The sequence below is a fragment of the Symphalangus syndactylus genome, chromosome 23 (assembly GCF_028878055.3).
Source record: "Symphalangus syndactylus isolate Jambi chromosome 23, NHGRI_mSymSyn1-v2.1_pri, whole genome shotgun sequence".
Classification (NCBI taxonomy): Eukaryota; Metazoa; Chordata; class Mammalia; order Primates; family Hylobatidae; genus Symphalangus; species Symphalangus syndactylus.
This window is the reverse complement of record NC_072445.2, coordinates 14,891,948-14,909,207: the sequence shown is the minus strand read 5'-3', so window position 1 is coordinate 14,909,207 and position 17,260 is coordinate 14,891,948.

The following is a 17,260-nucleotide window of genomic DNA, read 5'->3' as shown; positions in this document are numbered from 1 at the left end:
TTGAGGCTCAGAAGTTTTAGGAGGCTTTCTCAAAGATATATGACTGCATCAGGGTCTAGGCCACAGCATACCCTGGATATTTTGCTGAAAATGAAAAGCCCCAGAATTTTTCTTATGATTGGCCTGGTTCTTCCAAATTAAACTACGTGGGAGAAGTTACTAATAAAGAATTCTGGTTAGTTGGCAAGCAATGATTAATATGCCAGTGTTTCTCAGTTGATCGTGAGTGTGAATTCACTTTGCTTGATTGTGTAAGTTCCTTGAGGCCGTTCACTTGCACCTTATTCTCTCATAGTACCTCAAGACTTGCCAGGCACATAGTAGGCACTCAGTAAAGAACTGCTGAATTAAATGATGCTTGCACCCACATGCATATCTCATCCTCCAAATTCTTCCCTAATGGACCATGGTGACATGCTTTAATTAAAAGACCGCTATTAAAAATGGAGCCCTGATGAGTAAACATGGTAATATGTGATGGAGGGAATGATTCACTAGCTTCCAGCCACCAAAGTTTAATTAATCCACTGTAATACCATTTAATGTTATTGGATACTCACCATAGGGGAGAAGCTGGGCCTCTGCGGGGAATGTAAAGAAAGATAAGGACACTCAGCTTTCTAGGATTCTCATTGGCTGAAGCGCAGAGAGGAACATTTCTCCTTCAACTGCTTCCTTGGTCTAATAGCTACTCATTGAGTACTTTGGGTTCAATATTTGCTGTTTCTGCAAAGTCCGGCTTTGAATGCACCATTGGCACCACACTCTACCTATAGAAACTGTTTTATTTTCTTCTTTCTTCATCCACTAGTCTGTCATTATTCCTATCCTTCTGTCTGTTATATCCACCCATCTATCCATCCAGTCAGCTTGGAGTACCTTTCTTTTGTGCCAGGCACTGTTTAAAGATAAGGTCCTAGACGATCTGGTCGTCCCCTTCTTCAGTGCCTACCACCTTCTTTTTCACTCCACTGAGTGTCACACCAGCCTTCCTGTTATTCCCTAGGGTCTTTGCATTGACATTCTCTTTGATTGAATGCCATTCCACCAGATTCTTGCATGGCTTACTCCTGTATTTCATTCAGGCTTTTGCTCAAATGTCCCCAGGAGTACTGCACTTCCATTATGCTATCTGCTTTACCCTGCTTTCTTTTTCTTTGAACCACTTATCACTACTTGAAATTATAGTATTTATTTACGTGTTTATTGTCTAGCTCTACTTTTAAAATGCAAGTTCCTTGAAGACAAGGATTTTCTTTTTCTTTGATGCTGTATTCCTAGCACCTTAAAGATAGTCCAGCACAGAGTAAGTGCTCAATAAATATTTGTTGAATAACAGAATGATAATGGCCTTAATTTTGCCCTTGAACACTTTACAGTATATTTAGGGAGACAGAAATAATATTTAAGAAGATAAATAAAATAAGGTGGCCAGATAAATGGTTTCTGACCATCGGAAGACAAGATGATCATGTTTACTTGGAGGGGGGATTTCTCGGAAGGCCGGGAGCACTTAGATAAGGGTGATGTAGTAGATAACATGCCTGCCCCACCCACACCCCCCGTACCAAATCCAGGTTCACCTGCATCTGCCATAGACAGTGACTGTGCCCACTAGCGCTTCCCACTCACCTGCTCAGGGTTTTGGATCTCTGGGTTTTTCTGGTACTATGGGAGTTTGCTCAGCTTAGGTACAGGGTGACCCAGAGGGGTTGGAAATTAAAGGCCCCAGAGGTCAGTAAATAAGTATTTCTGCTTCCCTGTCCAGCACCGGGACAACTCAGAGGCATATTCTCTGCAGTCACTCCTGGGGGAAGTGAGTCCAAGTGTCCAAAGTAGTAACCCCCTCATACATGTGCCCTGTATTGGCTTTTCTCCCTTTCCTGTCTCACTTCTCCACCTCACTTGGTGTCTTAGGCGCACCTCTTACATAAACCACCAGCACCTACGATCTTGTCTCAGGGTCTGCCTTCAGGAAACCCAAACTAAGACAGTCAGTGTGGGGAAAGGCTATTCCAGATACCATGAAAAAAATCAGTAACCCGTAGATTTCCCTGGGGCCCTGACTGTCCAGCAGTCTGAGCCCCTGCACCTTGCTAGTACCATTGACCACCTACTCAAGTGAGAGGGGAGCCTTTGATCCCTGGTGGCAAGGGAGGCAGCAGAGTGCAGGGAAAGGGTGGGGGTCTAGGAGTCAAGAGTCCTGGGTTCTCTCTGGGCTCTGCCACTAACATGCTGTGCACCCAAGAGGCAAGTCCCCTCTCTGGTTCTTAGTCTTGTCACTGGCCCAGGGAGGTGTTTGTGCTGTCTCATCTCTAAGCTTCCATGTTGCTCTGAGATGCCACACCAGCTTCATGGTTTGCTTTTCTTCACTTCTCTTCTCTCCCACTCCAATCATCTGTACTTGCCTCTTGGTCTATTCCTGCAAAGTCCACATGCTGGGCCTAGTTTTGGAGGTCTGGCTGGTAAAATACCCAGCGTTAGTTTTCTCTAGTAAGGAAAATTATTTTCTCTACGCCTGAGGTGTCATTATTGTTAATAATGATGACATCAATCTACCTCATCTGGACCTGTGAGTGCTTAACTAAGAAAAATGCTTTTGTCATTGTTAGTAAATATGAAGTGTGCCTACTCAATCAGAATGACACCTCCAGACGGATGAGTCCGTTCCTTTCCCCACACCCCAACTACTCATTTGCAAATGAGCCCTTCTTCAAATGACAGTGTTTATTTTTTATTGATGTTTCAGCACTTTGACAAATACATTTTTCCATGAAGAGAAACGTAATTAACTTAAGTCATTTATATTAATCACAAGGGGGGAAAATCATGCAAAACAGGAGTAATTTTTTACTGAACAAGGCACGATATCTAATGAATATAGATGATGCTGATTTATGTGTTTATCCAAAAAGCATCAGTGGGGGGAAAAAAAGCCAACACCAAGCCTCATCCCACTCCCACAAAAAAAAAACAACAAAAAAAGCCTTCAAGGTCTGTTTAATGAGGCTTCCCCATTTGGTGGCATCCTGCCCACAGATTGAAAAATAAAATGACTTTTCAAGTGTTTATGGAGCTTGAAAAGCCAGAGAAATTCCTTCCCAGCGTGGGTGTCCTCTGCATGAATTCAGGGAAACTGGAATTACTTATTTCTGCAAATTCAGGCTGATGAGGCCCAGTCTACACAGGTCGGCTGTCATGGACTCCTTCCCACTGAAGGTTCAGGAAGGATTCTGAGGTCTGTCATTGCAGGATGTGGTCAACAGAGTTCTGGCTACAATAGCTCAGATTCCCCAGCTGTGTCGACCAATGGAGGTGGATCCATTTGATGGAAGGTTGGAACGATTCACCACTGTGAATATGAGTGGTAACACTTCCTGTTCGTGTAGTTCTCTCTACCCCACACTCATGAGTAAACTAATTGGCTGGGGCTGACAGATACAAAGAAGAAAGACTCAGGCAAGTGGGAGGAGACAAGGAAGCACCCTAGGAACATCATGAAGTCACAGAATGTTTGAGCCAGAAGCCCATACCTGGCATGAAACTCACCTCCTCATTTTCCCACTGAGGAAACTAAAAACCAGAGAATGGGAACAGTTGGCATTTGTTGAGCATTCACTATGCGTCGGGCCCTGTTCTAAGTGTTTTTTGTGTTTTAATCCTCACAATAATTTTATGAGATAGATACTATCATTATACCCATTTTACAGACGAGGAAACCAAGGCTCAGAGAAAGAAGGGCACTTTTGCAAGGAAGGTCCCACAATAAGAGACTGGCTGGACTGAACCAAACCCTTCATCCAGAGTGGAGGGAAGCTGATCATTTGTGTGAATGAAACACCCATGGGAGCTTTTATGCAAGACTTTGGAAACTTTTTAAGAGCTCATACTGTCTCTTTTTGTTTTATGTGGTCTGTTCCCTTTGCTGCCACTAGCCATAAACATCCCTCCAAAAATCTCAACAGACTGCAAACTTGCCTCAGGGACACAGAGGTGATGGTTTAATGAACTATGAGATGATACTCCAGGGGATCTGGGTTGGAATTATTGGGTGGAGGGACTGAATGTGTGTCGGCAGAGGAGCCAGTGCCCAAGGGTCCCAGAAGAACAGAGAGAGGCCTGCCCTGGAGCTGGTCTGGGACCTTGCAGGACCTTGCAATAGCAGCCACTGCTCATTTTTCTGGTGGAAAAATTGAGACAGGGCAACCTGTTCCTGTCCACTCAGGTTAGTGGTGAGCCCTGCCTACCTGAATCCTTTGCCTGGTCACGATTTTTCCTCCACTCCAGGCTCTCAAATATTAGATAGTAGTCCTGAGGGGCAGTGAACTCTGGAGCCAGAGTGTCTGGATTTGATTCCTGCCTCTGTCACTTAATGTGTGACCTTGGAGGAGGCCTCCAACCTCTCTAGGCTCAGTTTCCTGTACCTCCACCACCAGATGGCTAAGGATTAAAGAGCTCGATGTATGCTAAGGACTTAGAACAGCAAAGCAGCATATGTTAGCAACAGCCATCGTCACTATTATTATTGGAAACAACCCAAAGCCCGTGAGCACTCACCTCCTCATCAGTGACCACATACAAGTCTTAAGCAAACACCAGATTTGGGCAGGTCTAGGGCAGTGGGGAGGGCAGGCAGGTGTCTGGTTCAGGGGCAGGCTGCAGCCACATCTGCCTGCATACACACTGAGCCTCCTGCCCACTGACCAGGCTGCAATTTGTCTCTTGCCTGGTCCACAGCTCCCTGCACATGCCAGGCTGTGAGCGGGCGCCAGTGCTAAGGCCCCATCTATCCTCCACTGCCTGGATGGTGGGGCTGGAGAGCGCATCTGTCACTTTCTCCAGTGGCATGGATGACTGGCGTGTCATCTTTGACAAATGTCTGTGCTGGCGAGCTCTGTGCGGCTGTGGGTACTTACAGATGCTGAAAACTCACAAACAGAGAAGGGCTGCTCCACACGCTGGCAAACACAAATGAGGACTAGGGCAGCTATGGATTGGAAGGTGGGGGAAAGGAGGCAGCAGAGTGCAGGACTTGGACTGGGAAGACCTGGGCTCTGCCTCTCACCATATCCTCTCTCTGCACCAGGGTTTCATTGCCCATAAAGTGGCCATAAAGGTCTCTGCCCTGTCTTCAGTGATATCATAGGAATCAGTCATAATTTTCATCATACTATTGGCAATGATAGCTGCAAACCCTTATCAAACACCTGCCTTGGGTCAGGCACTTACACATACACACATTTGCTCACCAAATTCCCACAAGCACATTTTACAGACGAGGAAACGGAGATTCAGGAAAGCAACTTGTCTGGGGTCACATAGCAAGTGTCAGAGCCATCTTAGGACACATAGGACACACCTTAGGTGCATACTGTAGGTCAGGGGTCAACAAGTTTTATCTATAAAGGGTCAGAAAGTTGATGTTTTATGCTTTGCAGGCCTATGGTCTCTTGCATCTACTCATTGCTGCCATTGTTGTTTGCAAGTCAGACAATAAATGAATGTGGGTGTACTTCAATGCAACGTTATTTACAAAAACAGTTGGTCAGCTAGATTTAGCTCTGAATCTCTCAGGCCATAATTTGCTGACCCCTGGTCTAGGCTTCCAAATCAAAGGAGGTGATTATGAGACAGGGCTGTTTACACTTCTGACAGGCAGTATCTGGTATGGTTCACATCATGGACTTGGGAGCTAGCCTGATTGTGTTTCACCTCCAGCTGGATCACTTATTTGTCGTGTGATCCTGGGCCAGTGACTTAACAGCTCCATGCCTCAATTTACCCATCTGTAAAATGGGACTAATAGTACTGTTTAGACCCCAGGGTTTTTGTGAGGGTTAAATGATTGATCATGGAAAGAGCTTGGAGTAGTGCCTGGCGTTACCATCATGAGCGCTGGGTAGATGTCACCTATGATCACATGCCAGGGGATTTTATCTGCAACACCTGAGAGTCTGATGCTCATTTAGATGATGGGGTGGGCAAAAGCTCCTGGCTCAGCTCTCCTGGTCCCAGTTTTCTTCTCTCCTCCTGCCACCAACACAAATTCTTTGTCTGGGAAGTGCCTGCCTTATCATTTGTTCAGCATCTCAGTGGCAGTCCTAACCCCCTAGGATGCCAGACATGGAAGAAACCTTAGGGCTTAGTCTGCTTCTTACAGCCATAAGGACCCTGAGGTCCAGAGAGGGGAAGCAACCTACTCAAAGTCACACAGCCTTCGGGTGGCAAATTTACTTCTTCTGACTCCCTGGTGAATGTCCTTCCCAAGTCAGTAGACTTCTCTCAGACCAGTTCTCCTGGCTTAGTAAAATGCTAGTCATTTTCCTTCTAGTGAGAGCATCCAGGCAGACATGGCTCCCTACTGCCTGGGGCTAGCAAATAACAGGTGTGAAGGACAGACGCTAGGGCCAGCTGCTTTCTACCCACATGCAGGCCTTGGACACCCCTCTGTCCATCCAGACTCCTGAGCCTAGCTCATTCCCAGCCAGGCCCCTGTCTCCTCACTGGCTGCTGAAAAGCCTCCATCCTTTGGCCCCTCTTGAGAAGCGACTACAGGTAATATTTCCTGGATAAAGCTGGGAGTAGACATTATGTAGTACATGTAAACACATCACCCTTGAGTCAGGGGGCACTTGAGTTTTCTGGGTGTTGGTACCTACTGTTGTACATTAGGGAAACAAACACACAAATAAACAGTCCAGGCAGCTGTCCTGGCAACTACTAGCTAGGTCCTAGTGGTTCCTATTGAACATAGACAGTTTCATACAATATCGAGATCGGATGAGGTCTCTCTGTGACCATAATGGAACATGAGAAATACAGGATATTATGAAACCACAAAACAATGAACATCCCTTTCTTCCAGGTAATACAAGTGACCCTATTTCTTTGCCAATGACAGCTCTAACCTAGCTTCAGACAGCACCCAATCTAGAACAACCCTTGCTTCCTAAGCCTTCTCCAAAATCACTCAGCATGAGCACTAACCCTGTGACAAGCCCATCCTCACTCCCTCTTACTGAGCTGTTCCTTGGTTCCTTATGGTGCATGCTCTCCCTTGTTGCATGGGAGGGAGACTAACTTTGTTTTGACTATGATGGTGATCCAGGTCTTTGGGCACTGGACTTTATCACCACATTTATCAGGATTGAACATGGATGGATGAGGTAGAGAAGTGTCAAATGGTGAGGTAGTTGGGTGGAGAATCATAAAAAGCCACTCTCTAATATCCTGTAGAGAATCAGATGCTTTAAATGTATTAAGTAGCTCTGATTAAGTGGATCTTGCCACAAACATTATTTCATTCTATTCTCTTAATAACTTTGATGGAGCATTAACATTCCCCCTTTAAATACAAAAAAACTGAGGTTCTGCAAGCTTAAAGAACTTGTCTGGAGTTCTCAGTCTAGTAAGTGGTGGATCCAGGAGCCAGAGGTCTTCCGATACCAAGTTGGTGTTGATGCTTTGATATAAGGCTAATCTTCAGTCTATGTAGCAGGAGGACCCTATGCATCACCTGGTTCTCACTGTTGGCAGCACCGATGACCCTAAGATAAGAGATTTCCAGAATATGCCTACCACATGATCAGAGTCAACGAAGGGGTTTTGGCAGCCATGGCCTCTCCATTTTCAGAGCAGGTACCAGTCCCTGAGGCCAGGCTTTCAACCCATCTGGTCTGAAGCATGTAATCCTTGCCATTGGTCTTACCCTAGGAGATGGTGATCAGGGAGGAGCCCTACTGATTTGTTCCCCTTGACTTTGATCTTAGCTTTTAACACTTTTTTAACCTTCATTTCTATAGGGAGAATTCACAGAAGGGGACCATCTAACCTCATCAAAAGGTGTCTCCAATAAAGTGGTGGGGCCTGGTTTCACGCTCCATGCCAGGCATTTGCAAGATGTGTTTCATAGGTGTGGGAGCTGACTAGAGTTGGATTTTTTTTAAGCAGGACAACTGTCACTTGGGGGCAGCTGACAGTTTGAGGACTTTGGAAGTTGAAAGGGGTTCATTTGGGAACTATCTTCCCTTATTTTAGGAAAACCACCAGTCTGAATCCTTAGGTAGAGAACTGTAGAGCAAGTACCTAACCGTCGTTCTGGGAGAAAACGTTGAAGTCAGTCCAAGTCTGACTACCCATTCTTTCAATAGACAGAGAGTGTATCTGTCTATACGCTCTCTATAGCCATGGAAATTTTGGTATATTTCATCAGTCTGTGCCTTCGAAGAATTAGAAAATGTCTTTTCTCAATGACACCGACCTTTGGAGTCCCTGACAAAGTGTGATTTCAGGCTGAGTCACCCAGGCTGTGGCTATCTAGTAGTGATTGTGGTGGCTTTGTCTGGGCTTGGAATTCAGCCCAGCTTTGTGGGTTCAGGTGTGGGGAAGAGGGGACATCACATGAATGCCATTATCCTCAGGTGGAAGAGCCTGCCTTGGGATGGGGGAGGGGAGGACTTCCTCCTTTCAATGGGCCTGCAGGTTCTGTTGGGTTCTGGACTCAGGGGAGGGAGGGGTCTAGGGATTCTGATGTGAGGACGCTCAGCAGGCCCACCACAGGGTGCCTGCCAAGGAAGGGCAGAAAGCCTGAGGTAAGGGCAGGGGACCTCTGAGTCCCAGAGTAGCCATGTCCAGAGGTAGCAGAAGTCACTTCTCTGTGTTGTCCTTGTTATCTCACGAGTGTTCAATGAAGCTTTGCTGAACACCCATACTCTGGCTGCTTCTACTGGATAATTAATACTGTGTCCTCCATTGCCCCATGGAACCTGGCCTTCTTGAGCTGTTCTCTAGGGTACACTGCTGCTCCTAGTCTGGAATGATCCCACATGTATGGCTGTCTCTTCCCTTTCTTCAAGTGTCACTTCTTAGTAACACTTTCCCTGACCACTTGTCTAAATGTCTAACTTCCTATCTCCTGCTATAATTTTTTCTCCTTAGCATATATCCCTAACATAGTATATATTTTCCTTATGCATTTTGTTTATTGCCTGACTTTCACATTAGAGTATAAGCCTCATGAAGGCAGGGAATTTTTGTCTGTTTTGGTCATGATTGTTTTGGTCCTTGGGGTTTAAAACCCAGTTGGATGCATAGTAGGAGCCCAATATATATTTGTTGAAGGAATAAACAAATTTCCTCCATTTCTATTTAATTTAGAGTTTTTATTTCATCAAACACTCATTATTTATTGATATGACCACGTTTTTCCCCTTGAATTTGTGATGTTATGAATTACATTAATTTGTTTCCTGTTATAAATCTGTGTTACTAGGATAAATCCAACTTGATCGTAATGACATTTTGCCAGATTTCATTTGCTGGTGTTTTATTTCAAATTTTTACATTTACATTCATAGGAACAATTGGTTTACAGTTGCCTTTTATTAAATGATCTATATCAGGTTTCTGTGACTAAGGCAATGTGTGTTTCATAAAGTGAATTGCAGTGCTTCATCTTTTTCTATGATCTGGAAGAGTTTAATTAACTTTGGAATTATTTGTTCTTTAAAAGTTACGTAGAACTCAGCTGTGAAACCATCTGTTCCTGGTGCCTTTTATAATGGTAGATCTTTAATCACCTTTCTAGTATCTCCTGCTGTAATTGGCCTTCTTGTTTTCTGTGTCTCCTTGGGTCAATTTAGGTAATTTATATTTTGCTAGGTAAATATCTATTCCTTCTAGATTTTTCATTTTGCCACCAGAGTTGATGTAGAATTCCCTTGGGATCTTTCAATCTCAAGTGCATCTATGGTTATGTCTCCTTTCTGACTCCTGATTCTGCTTGATTTTGTTCTCTTTTTTTCCCCCTTTAATCAGGCTCATGACAAATTTGCCTAATCTCAGCACTTTGAAGAAACAGAGAGAGCTGTGCCCACACTTGGAACCGTCTGGTTCATGGGGAGAGAGGAGCCTGTAGGAGCCTGGCATTAAGCAGCTCAAGAAGGCAGCACAGCAGGAGCATGGTGGTGCAAGGAAGGGAGGGGCTTTGGCTCTGGGCGCTACTGCTTTCTGGCTCGTGACCTTGGCAAAGCATTTTGCTTCTTTGCACTTTAGTTTCCTTATCTGTTTTTTTTTATTTTTAATTTTTTCATTCCTCTTAGCTCATATCCAAAGTTTCAGCATATGAAGTTTCATTATTTGTGAAAGGGGGATGATAGTAGAAGCACCCACCTCACATGGGTAGAGAGGTAGATGGATGTTTATGTACAAAGAGCTTGGCACAATACTTGGCAGACAGTTAATGCACAATAAACATCAGCATCTTTATGAAGGGAACACAAGGGAGGGAATAAGATGCCACAAGGATTCCTGAAATCACTGGGAATCCTGTAAGAATAGGCTTTGAACTCCTGTCCTGTACATATTTGAGAGGAGATGTGGTTCAGACACTAAGGAGAATGTGACCTTCTTCTGTGGTCCTAAACTAGTTAGATCTGAGGCCCTAGCAGTGATACATATATTCTCTTACCGAATCTTCCCCAGAACCCCACAAGGAAGGTTTTAGGTGGAACCTATGAGACTGCCAATATTCAACAATTTTTAACCTACAAAGACACTTTCATGTGGTTTACCCTAATGTTATCATTATCATTTCTACTTTCAGATGACAGGCTCAGAGGGGTTAAGCAGCTATTTGAAAGTCACACAGCCTGTTTGTGGAGGGTGCTTTGGACAAACCAGGACTATGTAATTCCAAAGCCTACATGAGAGTTCCCCACATGATCAGAAAAACAAAAAACCACAACAGCCATTGCAAATTCAGCTTGAATGAGGTAGCCTGTACTGATGGCTGAGAAACAGTAGCTGCCTGAGCATAGAGGAGGAGGCTGAATGGGATTGGTGAGGGCAGAGTTCCACCGAAGAGAGATCCTAGGGTCGGCCAAAAGACCCAGTCCTTAATGCTGTGACCTATCGGTGGCAGCTAGTGTCATTCTCCTGTTCTAACATTCTATTCATGGAATGATTTCAGCAGGTATCCCACTAAAGGGCAGGTACTTAAGGTATTCATTAGCAGGACTCAGGAGCTCTTGAAAGACAGGGACCCCCCTTTCATGTATCTTGTAAACACCTTACTGTTTTCTGACATATGGTCAGTTGTAAAGGTTTTAGCTTGTTACATAAGGGACTGCTCATCCAGATAGAATTTTGGGGAGGGAGAGACAGCGGTGCTGTTTACCAGGTTTTGCCCAATATGGGCATGAGAAAATTAGCTCTAATAGTCACATAGAGTTGATCTGTCCAGGAATCTATGAGTCACAATTCTTAGGGTGGGCCCTTTAACTTGGGATTTTATGAAGATGATAAAGGGATTTGTTGATGAGTGTGTCTGGAATTTCATGAGGGTGCATATAGGTATCTGGTACACATGCACATACAACAGACTGATGAGGACGTAGAGACTGATGAGGACATAGAGAGAGTTGTGATTTTAATCTGCAGGCTTCTCATGCTAAGGAATTAGGGATAATTATTAACCAGAAGGGCTAGGATGTTGGCACTGGTCTGAAGCTCTGTGCTGGGACATTAACTTCCAGGACCCTCCTTCCTGAGCTGCAGCCGCTGCTTACCTATTTACTCAAACACTCACTAAGGGCCCAAAGATCTGGTTCTCTCAGCAGACTCCCAGGGAGGACTGCCTGTCTCCAACACATTGCAAAATTTTGACACTGGTTGGGAATTGCCACAGCTCTGGTCTCCAATTAAAGAGCACCAAGGCTTCCTTCTTTCTGTGTGGACCACTGTGACTTTGCTCTGGCATTTCTCTCTCTGCTTACAGGAATGATAAGAGTCATCCCAGACCTATTTACTGGGGTGAAGGTGGTTCTTAGAGTCCAGATCAAAAATAGAGTCCCTATTTGTGGAGACCAGGCAGTTCCTGTGAAACCCATTATGGTTGGTGCTGCGTGCTTCTAATTCTCTATGACACTCTGGTTTCAGTACACGCAGACAGTGTCCTACTGGAAACACCTGCTGCTCTCTGCTGGAAGGCTTTCTCTGGCCTCAGAAGATTGGTCAGCTTAATAAAGAGACAAACTGGAAGTGCCTGGAAGTTAAGGTTTGTGGAAAGAACACTGAACAACAAAAGAGAGTTAGTGGATAAGTACCTCAGTTTCCTTGCCCCTTTGGTGGGACAACCCTGAGATACATTCTGTACAGCCTCCTAGAGTGGAATTGAGCCTAATTGCTCAAAGTGGTGATCAGTTCACTAATACATTCATTCCCTGTCTTGCTTCCTCATTCTCCTACTGGTGCTTCCTGGGTTCACTTTCTAAATAACTACTTGCAACCAAATCCTTGTCTCAGGATCTGCTTCTGGAAAACCCGATTAAGACATCCCTTAAACACCCCTCCCTCTCCACCCAGCAGTCTATGCATACTTGTTCATTGATTGGGTGATGCTCCACAAATAGCCATCAGACAGCTTCCTCTCTCTTGACTAGTCTGTTTTCTGTAGCTTAGGGCTTTGGGATTTGTGAATCTAGAGAATTTTAGTCAAACTTGCTTATTCTGCTACTTGAGCAAGGCTCAAGCAAAACCATATCACTCATTGCTTAGTGAGTTTCCCAGTGAGCTCCCAGGAGTTCTTCAAGGATGGATGAATGTGGCAGGGGTGGGGGGAGGGGGCAGGGAATTTACTTTCACTTGTATCTGGAAACAGTGAGGCTTTGGGTTGAATGCCAGTGCTCTACTGTGCGAGCTCCCCTGTTGCTGTGGTCTCTTGGTGCAGTGTTGTCTCAAAGACTACATGGAGCTTCTTCATTGCCAGCCCAGCCGTCAAGTGGTGAACATTCCAGAGGTGGTGAGATTGCTCTGGCACTTCTGTCACTCCTCAGTCAGAAGCAGTGTGATCTGCGAATCTTCAAGTTCAAGGTCTAGCTCTGCCTGTGACCTGGTCCCTGAGGTCCTGACTTGTGTCCACTGCCTCCTGTCCACCTTCACTAGATGCTGAATGGCATCTCAAATAAGATGCTCAAACAGAGACCCATTCTCCTGTGGTCTCCTCCAACATGGCTAATGGGCAACGTCTTCCTTCTAGCAGCATGGGACAAAAACCTTGGAGTCATTTTGACTTGTTCTTCTCACCTCTTGCATTTGGTCCTTTAGTCACTACTGTTGCCTTTACCTCCATAATCTTGCCAGACGGTGTGATTTCCTCTTCCCACCTCCACTACTGCCTCTTTGGTCCAAGCAACCATTATTTATTGCCTGGATCTCCTACATGGACTCTCTGACTTCACCCTTGCCAACTGTCTGTCTATCCACAGCACAGCAGCCAACTGAATCCTAAGTCAGAGCAGGTCCCTTCTCTGCTCAGAGCCCACATGGGCTCCCATCCCACTGGAGTCAAGGCCAAGTCTCTACAAAAGAACCTCTCCCTCATACCTCTCTGCACATCTCTGACTTAATCTCCTACAACTCGCCTCCTGGCTACCTCCTTTCCAGCTACACCATCCTCTGCTTTTCTTCCGGCGCCCCAGCATGCCTTGTCTTAGGCACTCTGCACTCACTGTCCCCTTTTCCTAGAATATTCTTCCCCCAGAAGAAGCTTCACCTGCTTGCGATCTTCACTCTAGTGTGACCCTACTTAAAGCTGCCTCTACCTCCAAAGCACTGTCTATCCCCTTGTCCAATTTATTTTTCTCTCCTGTACCCATTGCCATCTGGCGTTCCGTGTACTTTGCTTGGTTATGTTGGTAATAACTATCTAGAAGGTTTGGCAAATGGTAGGTGTTTGACCTGTGTTTGCTGAGAGTGAATGGATAAAGGCATGTATAATTAAACTGTGATCTCGAATAAGTCATTCTCCTTCTCTGGACCTCAGGATCAGGCACAAGCCACTTGAGGTGATTTTAAGGTCCTGTTCCTTCTCATGCTCTCTGGTTACAAAGAGAGGCTCACTCTAAGAAAACAAAAGATTTCCCCATGATTTGTCAGCCACGTCAGGAGTGAGTTTCTGGCTTTCTCAGCTGAGGATGATTTAATGGGATAGAAAAACTGGACAGGGTCAGAGGTATATTTATCCTGTTCATCTGTAGGAATGCATAGAGTCAGGGACCCCCGAATCCACGACTGGGGGCATGTGAGGTCTGTGCTTACTGGCCCCTTTATCTAACTTGCTCTAATTTTGAATGCCTATGACAGTTTTCTCTGTGCTCCAGACTGGTGTGTGTGTGTGTGTGTGTGTGTGTGTGTGTCTAAAAGTACCCAACAGCCTAATGAATAAGGACTCAGCTATATGAGCCAATGTAACAATGGCAACAAGAACGCACAGCCCCAACTCTCCAGGCTGCACCCAGAACCTCGGTCCCAGACATTTCAGGCATCCCGACCACTCCCCCAACAGCTGAGGGTCTGCACTGACCACCTGCCATCACGGCATGTGGCTCCTTCTTCCTGGGAGTGGGGCTTGCCCCTCTCTCCACAACTTTGACTCCAGGGCAGCAGCGCTAGCCTGAGCCCGTACCAAGCCTGGGGCCCTACCCTCCCATGTGTGCCCAGGGGCCCGAGTGGAGGCTTCCCTGCCAGTCAAGGTACATGGTTCTTCCAGGGCTGGGCTGGGGGCCAAGTGGTTGTTGTGGTACAGTCTGTGTCTTTCCATTATGGTGGGCATGTCCAGGGTCAGGGTGAGGCTGGTGGCCTCCCCCTTTGCTCTGGCTGGGTTGGCAGTGCTCCATCCTGCTAAGCTGGATAAGTGCAAAGCCCTCACTGGCCACCCACCTCTAATCCTTCCTCCACATGGAAGCTAGAGGAACATTTTCAAATAATAAATTCTATAACGCCACTGTCCTGCTCAAAACTGCTCAGTTGCTCCCCATTGCTCTTAAGACAAAGTCCAATCTCAATAGCATTGGCTCAGCATATAAGGCCTTTCATGAGCTGGCTCCTGGCTACCTCTTAGTCCTGCTATGCCATCCTCTCATCCACACTGGGTGGCACCAGGCCTCTGTTCTCTGTGCATTCATGAGGTTCCATCAGCCTATTCCAGTACCATTCACACCACACTGCAATCACGTGCTTCCACCTCTGGACCATGCACTCCTCAAAGGCAGGAGCTGGGTGAAATCTTTTAAAATCGTTGACACTCGGCACAGTGCCTTGCTGATGGTACAGCTCAGTGTATGTGTGTGTTTGCACATGTGTCTGTGCATATTCATGAAAGGAATGGATGAAGCCCAGCCCCATAAGGTTCAGGATATCAACCTGCTTTCCCTCTCTCCATTTTTGACCTCCGGTAGGTGGAAGTGGACAGGGAGAACCCTTTGAGCCCCTCTTCTGCTTTCACTCTGAGGGCCACTGGCTGCCTGCTACTTACCTCTGATACCTGGCCGCTATGATTTCATTGGCTTGTCTTTTGCTCCTTACTCTCCCATCCTTACGTAGCTGGTGTCTGCCTTCCCCTCCCATGCCCATCCATGGGACAAAATGGCCTCTTTTCTACATAGGTCTGTAGCAGACACAGGTGATGCTTTGTCACCAACTATGTGGCCTGGGCAAGTCACTTAACATCTTTGAGTCGCACCTCAGGGAGGCCATGCAAGGCCCTCAGATTGGGCATTGTACAGTGCTACAGACTATGTAGTCTATTGAATGATGCTCCTGGGTCAAGCAGTGTAGGGACCCAGCTCACGTACTTCTGATCAAAGTGGACGTGCTACTGTGTGAGATGACAGATTTGGTGATAACACAATGCCTAGCAACTGAGCACATGATAAGTGCTTGGTTAAGTGGTAGTCTTTAAAGTGGTTTTGTTATCATTATTATTACCATCATTATTGTTACCTAATGAATGCTAGCCTCCCTTTCTTCTGACCCACAAGTATGATTGTAGTTTCCCTCTGGGGTGGTGGGAAGTCGAGGATGTTAGTCTTGCATGCCATTTCTCGAGCTGGGTGGTCATATCAGCATGGATTGCTTTGTCACATGGAAGATATCACTATTGCCTGCCACCGATGGGGCAGCCATGGCTGTACTTCATTTCCTGTTACTGCCTTGGTTGAAAAGAAACACATGCACATAAATGCACACTCAGAGAAGAACCATCTGTCTTTAATCAAACTCTTCAGCGATAAATTGTAACATACAGGATTGGCAGAGGGGCTGGACAATGGGTACTGTGCCCTCTAATCCAGTAGACTTGTCCCCTTGGACCACACAAGAGAAAACCTTGGTGCCTATTCTTTTGAGATGGTCCATGATGAATATTCTTTATGTTTCCAGAGTGTGCCATAAATATGCCCCCTTCTTTCCTCATGTAACCCTCCTGCCCCAGTCTTGACCTCGCAGGTTTCAGGACTCTCTACCCCTCCAAGCAGAAGCTTTCTCTTCTGCTGACTTTGCACTTGTACAAACTTGAAGTAAGTGCCCTTTAAATTTTGCACCCTGGATGCCTCACTTGCCTCATCCTCATCATGATCATGCTTCTGTCTTATAAGTTTTCATCACCCTGGCATGGTCTGTGAATCAAAGCCATTCTCTCACTTGACATTTCTTAGGCAACAGCTGTTTTCCCCCCAAAGAACTGGGGGAGAGCATTGAGACCAAGGAAAGAGGGTGTCTTAGCTCCAGCCACTATAACAAACATATCGTACACTGAGTGGCTTAAGTAACAGACATGTATATATATATATAAATATATATATATATTTTATTTTATTTTATTTTTGAGATGAAGTCTCGCTTTGTCGCCAGGCTGGAGTGCAGGGGCGCGATCTTGGCTCACTGCAACCTCCTTCTCCCGGGTTCAAGCGAGTCTCCTGCATCAGCCTCCCAAGTAGCTGGGATTACAGGTACCCGCCACCATGCCCAGCTAATTTTTGTATTTTTAGTAAAGACGAGGTTTCACCACATTGGCCAGATGGTCTTGATCTCTTGACCTTGTGATCCTCCTGCCTCAGCCTCCTGAAGTGCCGGGATTATAGGTGTGAGCCACCATGCCCAGCAATAGACATATATTTTTTACAGTTCTGAGGGCTGGGAAGTTCAAGATCAAGGAGTGACAGATCTGGTGTCTGGTGATGGTCCTCTTCCTGGTTTGCAGATAGATGTCTTCTTCTTGTATCCTCATATGGTGGAGAGAAGACAGAGAGGCAGCAAGCTGTCTCTGTCTCTTCCTATAAGGGCACTAATGCTATTCATGAGGGCTGCACCCTCAGGACCTAATTACCTCCAAAGGCCCCACTTCCTAATACCATTTCCTTGGGGTTAGAATGTTAACATATGCATTCTAGGGGGACACAAACATTCAGTCTATCACAGAGGG